We start from the raw sequence: 13119 nt of genomic DNA on the forward strand, positions 1-13119 counted from the left end.
TTGGCTGCTGTTTCTTATGATGAGTTTAGGTTAATGTGGGTATTTGATGGGGATAACATCTTTCATGGCCTTGCAGACGTATTTTAAACCAAAGCTCTGGAAGGATTAATATTCCTCCATTTTGCTCCGCCAGCCTAGCTCTACTCCCACAGAGAAACCTTAAGATTATTTAAATCTGCAATGGTTGATTAAGAAAATCTAATTAAAATGATGATTCCTCTTATAGGTTTCAATGAGCTCAAGCGGCAGGTGGGGCCTCGACATTGCGTGTTAACTTTACAGAGCTATCAATGTGTAATGACCAAAATTAGTAGGCTTTAAAAAATGAGGATCAAAAATCGCACTTAGGAACAAAATTATTTAAAAGAAGTTAGTGTGTAAAAGGTGAAATTCTAGTTGTTGTTGTTGTTATTATTATTATTATTATTATTATTATTATTAATAATAAAGTCCCAATTTTTTTTCTCATTGTTAAAACCTTGCATCTGAACTGGAGGGGATCTTGGTGCTGGAGACATTTAAGGTTCTTTGCCCTGGTACGTGACACAAAAAAAACACCCCTACAAATATGGGCGCTGGGTCACCAATGCAAAGTGGCGATGTCATCCCCTGATGATGTGGCAGCGTTCCATTGGGCGCCTGAGCCAGGCTGACCCTTGCCCAGGCAGAATGGAAAAATTTTGGTCGCGGCCATCTAGCTGCGACAAAGTCTCCTGCAGGCTCTGACCGCAGAGGGAACCTCCACCGCAGATGCTCCGCCAGTGGATGCTCCACCGCCGGCCGCTTCTCCAATAAGCTAAGTTAATTTAAGGTTTCATTTAGCGGTTAGGATAGGGGGTTTAGGGTAAGGGGTTACGCTTTTTAGGGTACAGAGTGGGGAGTAGCGTTGGTATTAGTGTGGTTAAGATGAGGGTTTTATTTTTTTTAGGGAAAGCTTAGGGACCTACATTGGGTGTGACATGACCGGCGGCAAGTGGTTGCGGTGGCGAGGTGAGTATCGGCTAAATGCCGGTGGAGATTTGGTCATGGCAAAACAGTCGGTAGCAAATCTTCTTGACCAGGGGAGCGCAAACTTTTGTTGCTGCGCCCCCCTCCCTTGCCTCTCCCGGTGCTCGCCCCCACCCCCCCTTACCTTGATGCGGCATCAAATGTCGGAGCCTCTGTCCCCTACCGGACACCCCCCGTGAGTACGCAATACCTGGTTAGAGGGGGGTGCTGGGAGGTGAGGAGGAGGGTCCCGGGGAGTTACACGGCCGCTGCTCTCCGCTAAGTCCCGGTGCTGTCCGTTCCCTGCCTAGGCCGCTGTGTGTGTGTCAGTCACAGCACCGCCATGTTTTGCCCTCCCCTCTCTCCGCTCCTCGGGGGCCACACACCCTCCCGGGCTGAGGGACACACGCGAGCTCTTGTGAGATACACACACACTCTCTCCCAGACTCACACTACACAGATACAGACACTACAAACTCTCACACAGACACTACACTACACAGTGACGCTGCATGTAACAAAGTACTCTAAACTTGTCAGCAAATGAATCACAGGGTTCCTGGGTGGCACTGTCCCTTCTCATTACTTTAACTTGACTTACTCTTCCGAGCAGAGATGCAAAGTTCAGTTGAGAAGTTTAGTTGTGTGACTAATGTAACAAACTTTTCACTTGGATTCGCGTGACAAACGATGTATATCTCCAAATATCCCTTCAACCCAGGAGCTTAACAAAGGCACAATTTAAAAGGCCCCCAAATGGGTTTTCGATTGTGGTGAACCCTGAACACAAGTAACAGACGCAGTGTAACAATATTTCTTATGCCACATTAAACTTTGTTGTTGTATTTTAACTCCTCCTTTGCTTCTGGGGATGACTCAGTTACATTTACTACTTTAAACATTTTGTATTGTTCTTTTTAACTACTTAACCCCTTCTCATCCAGAGAAACCAGCAACGCTTTGGGCAAGTCTTAGCATGGTCTTTATCAGTCCTCTTATCTTACCCTGCCAATGGGTTTTATAATCATTAATTAAAGCAAAGAAAGGTTGTTGTTTTTTTTTGTTGTTTTAATTGCAGGAATGAGTCAATCATTTGTTTTTAAATAGTGTGGCTGGTGGACACCAGGTAAGACAGCTAAAAATAAATCGTTCTTCTGAAGAGCTTGCAATCAAAGCTGACACTTCAACTCAAACAGTTGCTTATGTCAGAGATCAGGTAGACACACACACACACACACACACACACACACACACACCTCGCGCTGATCTTTCAGCCGAAAGCTGACGAAAGAGCTGACAGCTGCTGCTGATGCCAGGTAAATACTGCGTGGGGGTGCCGCTGCGACGCCGGGTTCAGGGACAGCTTGCGGTGGCCATTTTTTTCCACGATCCCCGTTATAACACGGTCGCATTATGCGATCCCTGTTATAACGTGGTTTAGCTCTCTCTCTCTCTCTCTCTCTCTCTCTCTCTCTCTCTCTCTCTCTCTCTCTCTCTCTCTCTCATATATTTTTACTGAGTCCTATTTGCTTTATTTTGTACACCAACCTCTTGTGTGAAACCGTATCAAAATCCTTTGCAGAATCTAAGTAGACCACATCAACTGCATTACCCTGGTCTAAATTCCTACTTACCTCCTCAAAGAAACAAATGATCTAGGACCTATCCTTCATAAATCCATGCTGACTATGACTAATAATTTTGTTTTCATTAGGTATTCCTGAATATTATCCCGTATTAAACCTTCAAGTAGTTATTCCACTATTGAAGTCAGGCTTACAGGTCTGTAATTCCCCGGTTGTGATCTAGCTCCCTTTTTAAATATGGGCACCACATCTGCTGTACACCAATCTTGTGGTACTGAGCCTGTTGAAATGGAAAATTTGAATATTAAATGTAATGGTTTCGATATTACTGAACTTAACTCCTTGAGAACTCTTGGATGTATGCCATTGTTCATTAATATGGAGGTTGTGGCTTCCTCCTGTGCCACTCCAATTGAAATGGATTCTTCCCTGGTAAACACAAACCCCTGCTTTTCCCTTATCTCCAATAATCTGCCTGCCCATCTCGCACAGAAAGGGTCCTATATTTTCTTTTCTAATTTTTTGTTGTTGTTAAGTTACTTAAATAACTTTTTAGGGTTGATTTTTACTTTCTATTGCAATCCTTTTTTCATTATCCATATTTACGAATTTGATTTCCCCTTTTGCAATTTTTGTTACATTCCTTATTCTGATAGATACCTCCGACTCTTCTGATTTAAAGAATCTAAACACCTGCCTCTTCTTTTCCATTTCCTCTTCTACCTGTTTATTTAGCCACATTGGTTTTGACTTATTTATTTTATACTTATTACCCAAGGGTATCCACTGATAAGTGTGCTTTTCTAACAATGTTTTAAAGACTGCCCATTTGTCTTCTACATTTTTCCTTTTCCCTGCAAAAACATCATCCCAATGTATTACTTGTAGATTAGTCCTCAGTTTATTAAAATCTGCCTTTCTAAAGTTTAAGGTCTTTGTTGAACCCAAGTAATCTGTTTTTTGATAATTTATTTCAAGTGAGACCATGTTATGATCACTACTACCCAAATGTTCCAGGACTTGAATATTTGCTATTACTTCTACATTGTTTGATATGACCAAATCCAGTATTGCCCCTCTCCTGGTTTGTTCCTCAATAATTTGAGTCATATAATTATCTTTAAGCACCCCCAAAAACCTGTTTCCTTTTGTTGTAATGCTAATCTCATTGCCCCAGTCTATGTCTGGATAATTAAAATCCCCCATTATGCAAACATGACCTAGTGTTGATGCCTTCTCCATTTGCAAAAGTATTTTAGCTTCCTCAATCTCACAGATATTTTGTGGTTTATAGCATATTCCCACAAACATTTTCTTTATACTTTTACCTCCACTGCTAATTTCTATCCACAAGGTCGCTATATTTTCATCATTCCCTTCATAGACATCTTCTCTTATAATAGGTTTTAGATCTGTCCAGTAATAAGTTTCATCCCACCATGTTTCAGTAATGCCTATGATATCATACTGCTCCCTTGCAGCTATTAATTCAAGCACCCCCATTTTATCTGCCAGGCTTCTTGCATTAGCAAGCATGCATTTCAGGTTTTTTTTCAACCTGTACTATTATCGTATCTTCTCCTTCCTTCCTGCGCCAACTTGGTTTAGTCTTTAGAAGTTTTCTAGTATTATCTGTAGTTACTATGGATGTCTCGCTGCTTGTCAAAGTCGCGTTTGCCCCCATTCTACCTCCATAACCACTTGTTTCCTCATCTACGAGCCATCCTTGCAGCTAAAACTAATTCCATTAATGACATAAATAATCAAATACAAGATATGCTTCCAGGAAATATTACTGAATACAAGTCCATAGATACGGTCGTAGATACGGATGAAGCCGTGAACTATCCCACTGAATTTCTTAACTCACTTGAGCCACCTGGAATGCCAACACATCGCCTTCGACTTAAACTTGGATCACCCATCATGCTACTTCGCAATCTCAACACACCTAACCTTTGTAACGGAACAAGGCTCTGCATCAAATCCTTCATGTCCAACCTCATTGAAGCTACTATATTAACAGGAAAGGCCACAGGAGAAGATGTCTTCATACCCCGCATTCCACTCATTCCTACAGACATGCCCTTCAATTTCAAACGCCTACAATTCCCTGTCAGACTCCCATTTGGTATCACCATCAACAAATCACAAGGACAGTCAATCAAGTGCACTGGTATCAACTTACAATCACCATGTTTCTCCCATGGACAGTTATATGTGGCATGTTCTAGAGTCGGATCACCACAGGACTTATATATCTTTGCCCCAAATGGATCAACAAAAAATGTTGTTTATAAACAAGCCTTACAATAAACATGTACTTCAATAATATTTTATTACTCTACTTTTTATGTTAAACAGCATCAATTTATTTTATCTATTTACATCACGGGAAAATTCATCATACCCCGCATTGAAATCATTCCTACACACATCCCCTTCCATTTCAAACGCCTAACATTTCCAATGACACTCGCATTTGCTATCACCATCAACAAATCACAAGGACAATCAATCGCACAAGGACAATCAATCAACTCCACTGGTATAAACTTACAATAAACATGTTTCTCCCATGGACTCTTATATGTGGCATGTTCTATACTCGGAACACCACATTAATTATATATCTTTGCAAAAAGTGCATCAAAAACATATGTTGTACTTCAATAATATTTCATTCGTATACTTTTTATTTTAAACAACATCAATTTATTTTATCTATTTCAATTCCGGGCAACGCCGGGTCTCTCAGCTAGTCTATTCTATTTAGTTTGTTATCTGTTTCATTCCCCTCCCCCCTCCATTCTAGTTTAAAATCTCCTCCAACCTTTTTAACATTCTCCCCCTTAGCACAGAAGATCCCTCTTCATTGAGGTGCAATCCGTCCCTAGAATAAAGATGGCACCTCTCAGAAAAGGAGTCCCCAGTGCTCTAGAAACCCCAAACCCTCCTTCGTACAGTACACCACTTTCTCAGCCATGCATTAACCTCCCTAATCACTGACTGTTTCCCTGCGGTAGCGCATGGCACTGGTAGTATTTCAGAAAATACTACCTTGGAGGTCCTTGCTTTAAGCTTTTGGTCTAGATCCCTGAAATCATTTGTTAGGACCCTCCATCTTTCTCTCACTTTGGGATTGGTGCCAACATGTACCAAGACCGCGGGGTCAATCCCAGCCCCTCCCACCAATCTGTCTACCCGATCCACAATGTGCCGAACCCGAGCACCCGGGAGGCAACAAACTGTTCGGTTCATGCGGTCACGGCAACAGATTTGCCCTATCTACCTTCCTAAAAATGGAGTCCCCTACCGCCACAATCTTTCTTGGTATCTGAGCATCCTGAGTCCCCTCTGTGCTGGAAGAACTATTCCCCTGGCTACTAGAGGAATCAGTCTCCCCCAGCCTTGCCATTTCTTCCCTGACACTCGCAATATCTTCACTCAACATGGCAAATCTATTGGGATGGGTCAGCTCAGAACTGGCCTGCCTCTCCCTCTCGCCCCTGCTTCCCCTTCTAACTGTTACCCAGCTACCTACCTGCTCCTCACTAACAGCGCCACCATCTGCACCACTAGTCGAAGCCAGGGCCTGCTCAGTGAGCACTAAACCCCTTTCAAGATTGTCAATGTCCCTTAATATTGCAAGTTTCCTCTTCAGATCAGCAATCTCCGACTTTAAAAATACCACCTGCTCACACTTCTCACAGTGGTATGCACCTTGGAACTACTGCTCCAAGTGCACATACATGTGGCAAGATGTGCATTGAGTGGCATTTTCAATCCAGCTCATTGTAGCAACTATAAAGTTTATAAGAACTAACAATAAACTGTACTTCAATATACTATGCCTTGTTTAACCCCTTCCTTGTTTAAACTGCTTCTAGTTTTAACTGCACACTTAATAAAACCAGCATTTGAAATCAACCAGTCACACAGATCAGGACATGCAAGCTCAGGGTTCGTAAGCAACCTCTGTTTAAAAAATATATATATATGTATACACACGGGAGCTGTAAACTTTAAACCCCAGCTAGGTCAGCCGCCCCGGCAGAGCTGGCTGGGGTTTAAAGTTTAAAGCTCCCATCGCATGGGGCCAATAGGAAGCCCATGCGGGCGGGAGCTACGATTCTCTGCATTACTCCGCAATATAACAAAGATACGCCCTTTCCTCTGTTGCTCGACTGCTAAAACTCTGACTCAGGCCCTCATTCTCTTCCGACTTGATTACTGTAACCTCCTGCTGTCCGGCCTTCCTGCCTCTCACCTGTCTCCCCTACAATCTATCCTAAACGCTGCTGCCAGAATCACTCTACTCTTTCCTAGATCTGTCTCAGCATCTCCCCTCATGAAATCCCTCTCCTGGCTTCCAATCAAATCACGCATCTCACACTCCATTCTTCTCCTCACTTTTAAAACTTTACACTCTTCTGCCCCTCCTTACATCTCAGCCCTAATTTCTCGTTATGCACCATCCAGACTCTTGCGTTCTTCTCAAGGATGTCTTCTTTCTACCCCCTTTGTATCTAAAGCCCTCTCCCACCTTAAACCTTTTTCACTGACTGCCCCACACCTCTGGAATGCCCTTCCCCTCAGTACCGACTAGCACCCCCGCTATCCACCTTTAAGACCCACCTTAAGACACACTTGCTTAAAGAAGCATATGAATAGCACTGTGGATAATCCTGGACACATGATACATAAAGCTTGGCCCCCTGCAGACGCACTTACCAGAACTCCCTCCTACTGTCTCTGTACGTTCTCCCTACCTACCAATTAGACTATAAGCTCCTCGGGGCAGGGACTCCTCTTCCTTAATGTTACTTTTATGTCTAAAGCACTTATTCCTATGATCTGTTATTTATATTATCTGTTATTCATTTGATTACCACGTGTATTACTACTGTGAAGCGCTATGTACATTAATGGCGCTATATAAATAAAGACATACAATACAATATGAACCTTGGTGGCTGAGTGGAACGGCTACCAGCACATCCTTTTAAATGCAAATATAAATAAGGTCATTTCAGAAAAACATACAGTATATTCCAGTCGGTTTGACTCCCAACCCCATTCGTCTATCACAACACAACACATTGCAGGCTTATCTACCTCTTCTAACACAATTTTAACCTTGTGTGTAACTGCTACATACACCCATAATCATATTACCTCTGTCCATGAAATGTCTGTAACTTGGTTGCATTAAATAAACAGTGGTAATACATTCAAGTGTTATCATAACTCTGGGCCCAGGACATACTTGAAAATGAGAGGTAGCTCTCAATGTATTACTTCATTTATTTATTTTTATTTATAAAATGCTTAATTTCTGAAATCACACAAGATTTTCTTGTTGATTTCCAAAAATAGGCGCAGGAACCTCCTGTCCAGCCTACTGAGAGCTCTGTATTAACGTCTTGGGTGACTCATGATGTAGTCGCCATGTTTTGGGGTCTGGCACCCCAGGGGTTACATTATGGGCTTTCTGCTTGTTTTCTAGGGGTAATTGCGTTTCGCTCTTGTGGACGCGGAACATAAGGACTTCTGTTGCGTTCGCCTCCTCATTGACGTGATCACAATGTGCTGGAGGGGCTTAACCACCCTCTTCTCCCCCTCCCCACCCCCCCCCCCCCCCCTGCAAAGGGTAAATGGAGCATTGCGGTCTCTGCAAGATTTGGCCCTTTAAACCCAGTACCTTCACCGTTGAGTATCTCAGGAACCAGGGGGTCCATGGATAGATAATAACACGCTTCCAATTATGAAAAATAAATCCATTTTAAAAAGAAAACTGCCTCCTGGCGGGACTGCTACTTTAACTCTGTGCTCGCCTACTTTTAAGCTGTGTAATGCACAGTTAATGATGCACTCGTTTCTGCTCCGTTAATATATTGTTATCTGCACTGTACCCAGCTTCTCGCTGTATTGCATTAGGGACATTGATGTGTCTTCCGCCCACTTTTTTGCCACTATTTCTTTCTCCAATCTTCCCCCTCCTCTCTCCCCCACCCCTCCAAGATTCTCTCCTACACCCCTCTCTTTCTCCTCCTCCCAACCACCTTCACGGCTCCCCCTATTCCCCCTCCCTTCATCTCTCACCCTCTGCCCCTCTCCCTCCTCACCTGGCCCCCGGGGCCTGTGAGCATGCTCCGTTCAGTGTGTAGAAGTGACATTAATATTTCATGGCCCACGCTGTGCGGAGCAGTGTATAGTGTTCCTGCTGGAGACCGCTAAGTGCATGAATAATTTTATAGGAACGGAGTGCAGGATCCAGGCCCTGCCCTATGGGAATAGCCAGGCACGCTTCTGAGACTACCAGCCGGCAGCACAAAGACAAAGGGCCTTTTATATCTGCAACATGACAACAAAATGCATGAAATAACTAAAAGACCATTTCCCCCTTTATTTCACATCTCCTGGGCGATGCTTTTCAGCAATCACTGCTTTTGGCAAAAAATATGGCAAAGATTTCTTAGATTTATCATATGCTTAATTAAAGCATCAGTCCCACTTCGTGTGTGTGTGTGTGTGTGTGTGTGTGTGTGTTTTACATTTTTGTGGTGACGTAACTTGGTATGAATCTTGCATTTATCTGCTTTATCCTGTCAGGAAAATATATGGCTCATATTTAAAAAGATTGTAAATCTGGGTTGTATAAGTGGTGTTTCTGTAAGGAAAAAAGGAGCCTAACCAAAGAAAAATAATGTATATCTAAACGGCAATAATTAATTTGACTTTAAACAAAGAAATGTGGTAGAAAGGCGTTTTGCTGCCAGCCAGTTAGTATTCCAAATTTCTACTAATTGTATAATTGTTGTGTGAAGTTTCTTGTTGATCTCTGAAAAATAAAAAAATATATACATTTTTAATCAAATGCATGAATTACAAGAAAGGGTTACAATCTTTGAGGGACTGGTGTTTCTGGTATGAACAGGCGCAAGGGACAATATGTTTAAGGAATGAAATATAGATGATCGATGTTTGGTTTTCTGATCACACAAGACCTGCCAGATCACTACTTTCTGGAGTGAATCTCACTGAATATTTTAGCTTCAGCGTCCCAGACTGCAGTGGACACTCACTGATTAAAAAATCGGCAAATTTCCATTAAAAAATAATAAAAAATTGGGGCCCGACTCTCTTGGAGGTTGCCTTGTCTGAGACACCTTTTTAAGTATTTTCAAATAACTTCTCGAAGTTGGTAAACTGTAACATAGAAGGGAGTACACGAACTCTTGCAAAATAATTTGCCCTCCCCATTCTGGTGACAGGCTGACCACTTTACCTGTCATGGTCCTCTAATATTGCAATAGACACTGCATTGTGCGTTTTATTGCCGCATTTTTGCTCTAATTTTTACAGACGCACAGAAAGTAACATTGTTGTTTAATGTTTTTTTTTTAATTTAATGCAGCCAATTAATTGATTTTAAAACTCTTCATTTTTGTGAGCTAACCCGGATTGCCCCTTAAAATAAACCTCTATCCCAGTGTTTTTCAAGCAGGGTTACTAGGAAGCCTTAGGTTCCCCGGGCATCCCTAAAGGGTTCCCTGTATGTAATTTTTTGGTCATTTGAAAGTGGTATAAAATACAGAAGAACTTGCAATGCATCTGATCACAGATGCGCTAATAGAGATGTTGGGGGTTCCTCAGAATTTCACTTGGGGTTCCTTAACGAAAAATAGGTTGGAAACCACTGCTCTATCCCCAATGTCTTTGTGAAAGTTTTTAGATTTCTCTACCTTTTTGTTTCCCCATCTATGGTCCCAAGAGAAATATATACCCACTGTAGCATACCATAGCAGCGGTTTCTTGTGCATCGTACATACATCCATCCCCCTTGTCATGCACGTAGGTCTAAGCTAGCGTGGGCACCTCTGTGAAACATGTGGCTTCTCTCAGATAGATTGTCTTCTAACTTAATTAAAATGTGTGTTAATGAGGCATGAAAACGTTGTTCGACCCAATATATAATTTGACCGACGATGTGCTGGGAATTTCGAAGTGAGAGCGAGATTACTGGTACGGAGGCTTGTCACCTACATATCCCGCAACAGTTGCTTGTCTAATGAGGGAGATCTCTGATTATTAAGAGTTTCGTAGTTTTATGGGCTAATTAAACATCTATAGGGTTGCAGATGGTGTGTGTGTAAGTAGGTTGTCTCTCTCCAGTAGCTTACGAAATATTGAGGAATTATTAAGAGGGTGATCCTGTTTGGAAACTGATCTGTGCCAGAGGGTGACTCTGTCCTTTAAGGGGGGTTTTAATGCAGTAGTTCCTTACATTTACTGCAATGCAATGGTTTAAGCCAGGGGTGCGCAAACTTTTTCCTCTGCGACCCCCTGCGGGCTCCCCCCCCCTGATCGCGCCCCCCCCCTTAAGTTGGCTCTGACGTTCTGACATCATGTGACGTCACGTTGCCATGGCAACACGACGTCACGTGATCCTGTGGTGTCATTTGCCGCCGCATCGCCAGAAACCGTCTGAGCGAAGGTAAAATCTCACGCACCCCTGGTCTAAGCTGCTGATCAATCCGTTCTCCTGTGATCGATCAGCGAAGATCCTGCTTCCAAGGGCATGCAATATGGCCGCCTCTTTCCAAAAAGGAAGTGATGTGGCTTCCTAAATAGTTGCTATAGAAACCCAAGAAAGCTTAATGCATTAAAACTAATTCAAAGGGGCATAAAGAGTAAAGCAAAAAATGCAGTAAGTATTAAATACTACACAACTATATAGGATTTTGAATTAAATGCTTCTTTGAACGAAGTGATCCCATAGCAGTCTTTAGGATAACTGTACTGGACAAAAGGGCTGGACAAAAGATCCCCCATTTTAACAGGGGGATCTTATTAAAGTCTGATGTGTGTTAGAGGGTGAGATCCCATAGAGATCTGTGGGAAAACCAATGTAAAAGGTTTCAGGTTTAATTCTGGCATTGTGTATATTCCAGGATAATGTTTTATTTTTATACTTAAATGTACTCTACCCCCTTAATGCCTGCTGTGTGTGTGTGTGTGTGTGTGTTTATTTATATATATATATATATATATATATATATATATATATATATATATATATATATATATACAAATATAGCTGTATGCTCATCTGCATGTCTTAGGCAGGTCTGCAACCCCGCCTTTCCCCATTATCACCCAGCATACAGCACTTCCACTGCAGCAAGGGATTCTGGGAAATGACATGCAAATGAGCACACAGTGTCACTTTTTGCCTCAATAACCATTTTTAACATGGTTCCCTATAGGCTTAAGCTTGCTGCATGGTCACAGCTTTGAGCACAGCCAGGGTTAAGGTGCATACCCAGAAAACCACCCACAGACAGCTGTTTCGACCTTGATGGGTCTCATCAGTGTGGGGTTGATTTTACTGGGAATGCAAGAGAGGCTTATGGGATAGGCCAAACCATAATACTGAGTTAAGTTATGGTGAGTAAAAAAAGTGACAAAAACCCTCCACAGGAAAGCAAATATGCAAATATAGCTGTATGCTCATCTGCATGTCTTAGGCAGGTCTGCAACCCCGCCTTTCCCCATTATCACCCAGCATACAGCACTTCCACTGCAGCAAGGGATTCTGGGAAATGACATGCAAATGAGCACACAGTGTCACTTTTTGCCTCAATAACCATTTTTAACATGGTTCCCTATAGGCTTAAGCTTGCTGCATGGTCACAGCTTCGAGCACAGCCAGGGTATATACAACTCAACCCCGAGAATCCGCTTATAACGCGATGCAAGCGTGGCTCCCAATTTTCGTATTTATGAATACTTTACAACACGATTATTGGTATCTTAAATACTTTATTGTACAATGCATACAATTATACATTATTTCTAACGCGATCTGCTTATAATGCGATGGGATTCTTTGGACCCCAAGCCCAGCGTTATAAGTATTCCATAGGAACATACTGTAATATTAACTTCATAGTTTTTAGAAGGTACTGCTGTTTTCAGAGGGTGTCCTTTAACAAGAATATTGTCTCTCCCTTGCCAGTGAAAAGGGTAAAGTAAAAGAATAAAAATAAATGTACACACTGTGCTAAACGTTCATTTTAAAAGGTGAAACCTGAGTGCAGTTTCTCAGCTCCAATGCCCGACCAGTGTGGCAGGTTTTGACCCTTGCAACTGTTTCATTCCTGTTGAAAGCTCAATTGAATGTAATCACAGAGACCCTTTTAAAGGAACGGAGAGGGGGGGAAAAAACGGTTTCTCGACAAAGGGTTCATTTACATTAAAAATACATAAGCCCTTGATGGCAAACGCTCCGATCAGCAGCCTCCCCGTCTGTGCTGGGCTCATCTCGTGCAAATGTTTACTAGAACTCTGCCCAACTTGAGTTTACAGGAGCATTCTGGCATTGAGCAGCTTGTCATCCTCGCAGAAACTAGTAATATCTTGTATGTTCTAGTGCACCTTTTCATTCCAAAGTGCATTTATCTTTTTAAATCAGCACTCCTGTATTATACATTTGTATGTATAAGAGACAGCTGCGTGTGCATTCATATAGCGCAGTATG

General features: G+C 42.2%; 1 protein-coding gene and 1 long non-coding RNA gene across 2 annotated transcripts in view; one reads left to right on the forward strand and one right to left on the reverse strand.

The window, feature by feature from the left end:
• Positions 1 to 13119, forward strand: part of SSBP4 (single stranded DNA binding protein 4) — a 309472-nt gene that overhangs the window by 107934 nt on the left and 188419 nt on the right. The window lies entirely within an intron of this gene.
• LOC142501238 (uncharacterized) overlaps positions 8700 to 13119 on the reverse strand; it is a 64320-nt gene continuing 59900 nt past the window's right edge. Inside the window, exon 3 of the long non-coding RNA XR_012803446.1 lies at positions 8700 to 9417. This is a non-coding gene — a long non-coding RNA (uncharacterized LOC142501238). The remainder of the gene's footprint in view (positions 9418 to 13119) is intronic.

The sequence above is a fragment of the Ascaphus truei genome, chromosome 8 (genome assembly GCF_040206685.1).
Source record: "Ascaphus truei isolate aAscTru1 chromosome 8, aAscTru1.hap1, whole genome shotgun sequence".
Classification (NCBI taxonomy): domain Eukaryota; kingdom Metazoa; phylum Chordata; class Amphibia; order Anura; family Ascaphidae; genus Ascaphus; species Ascaphus truei.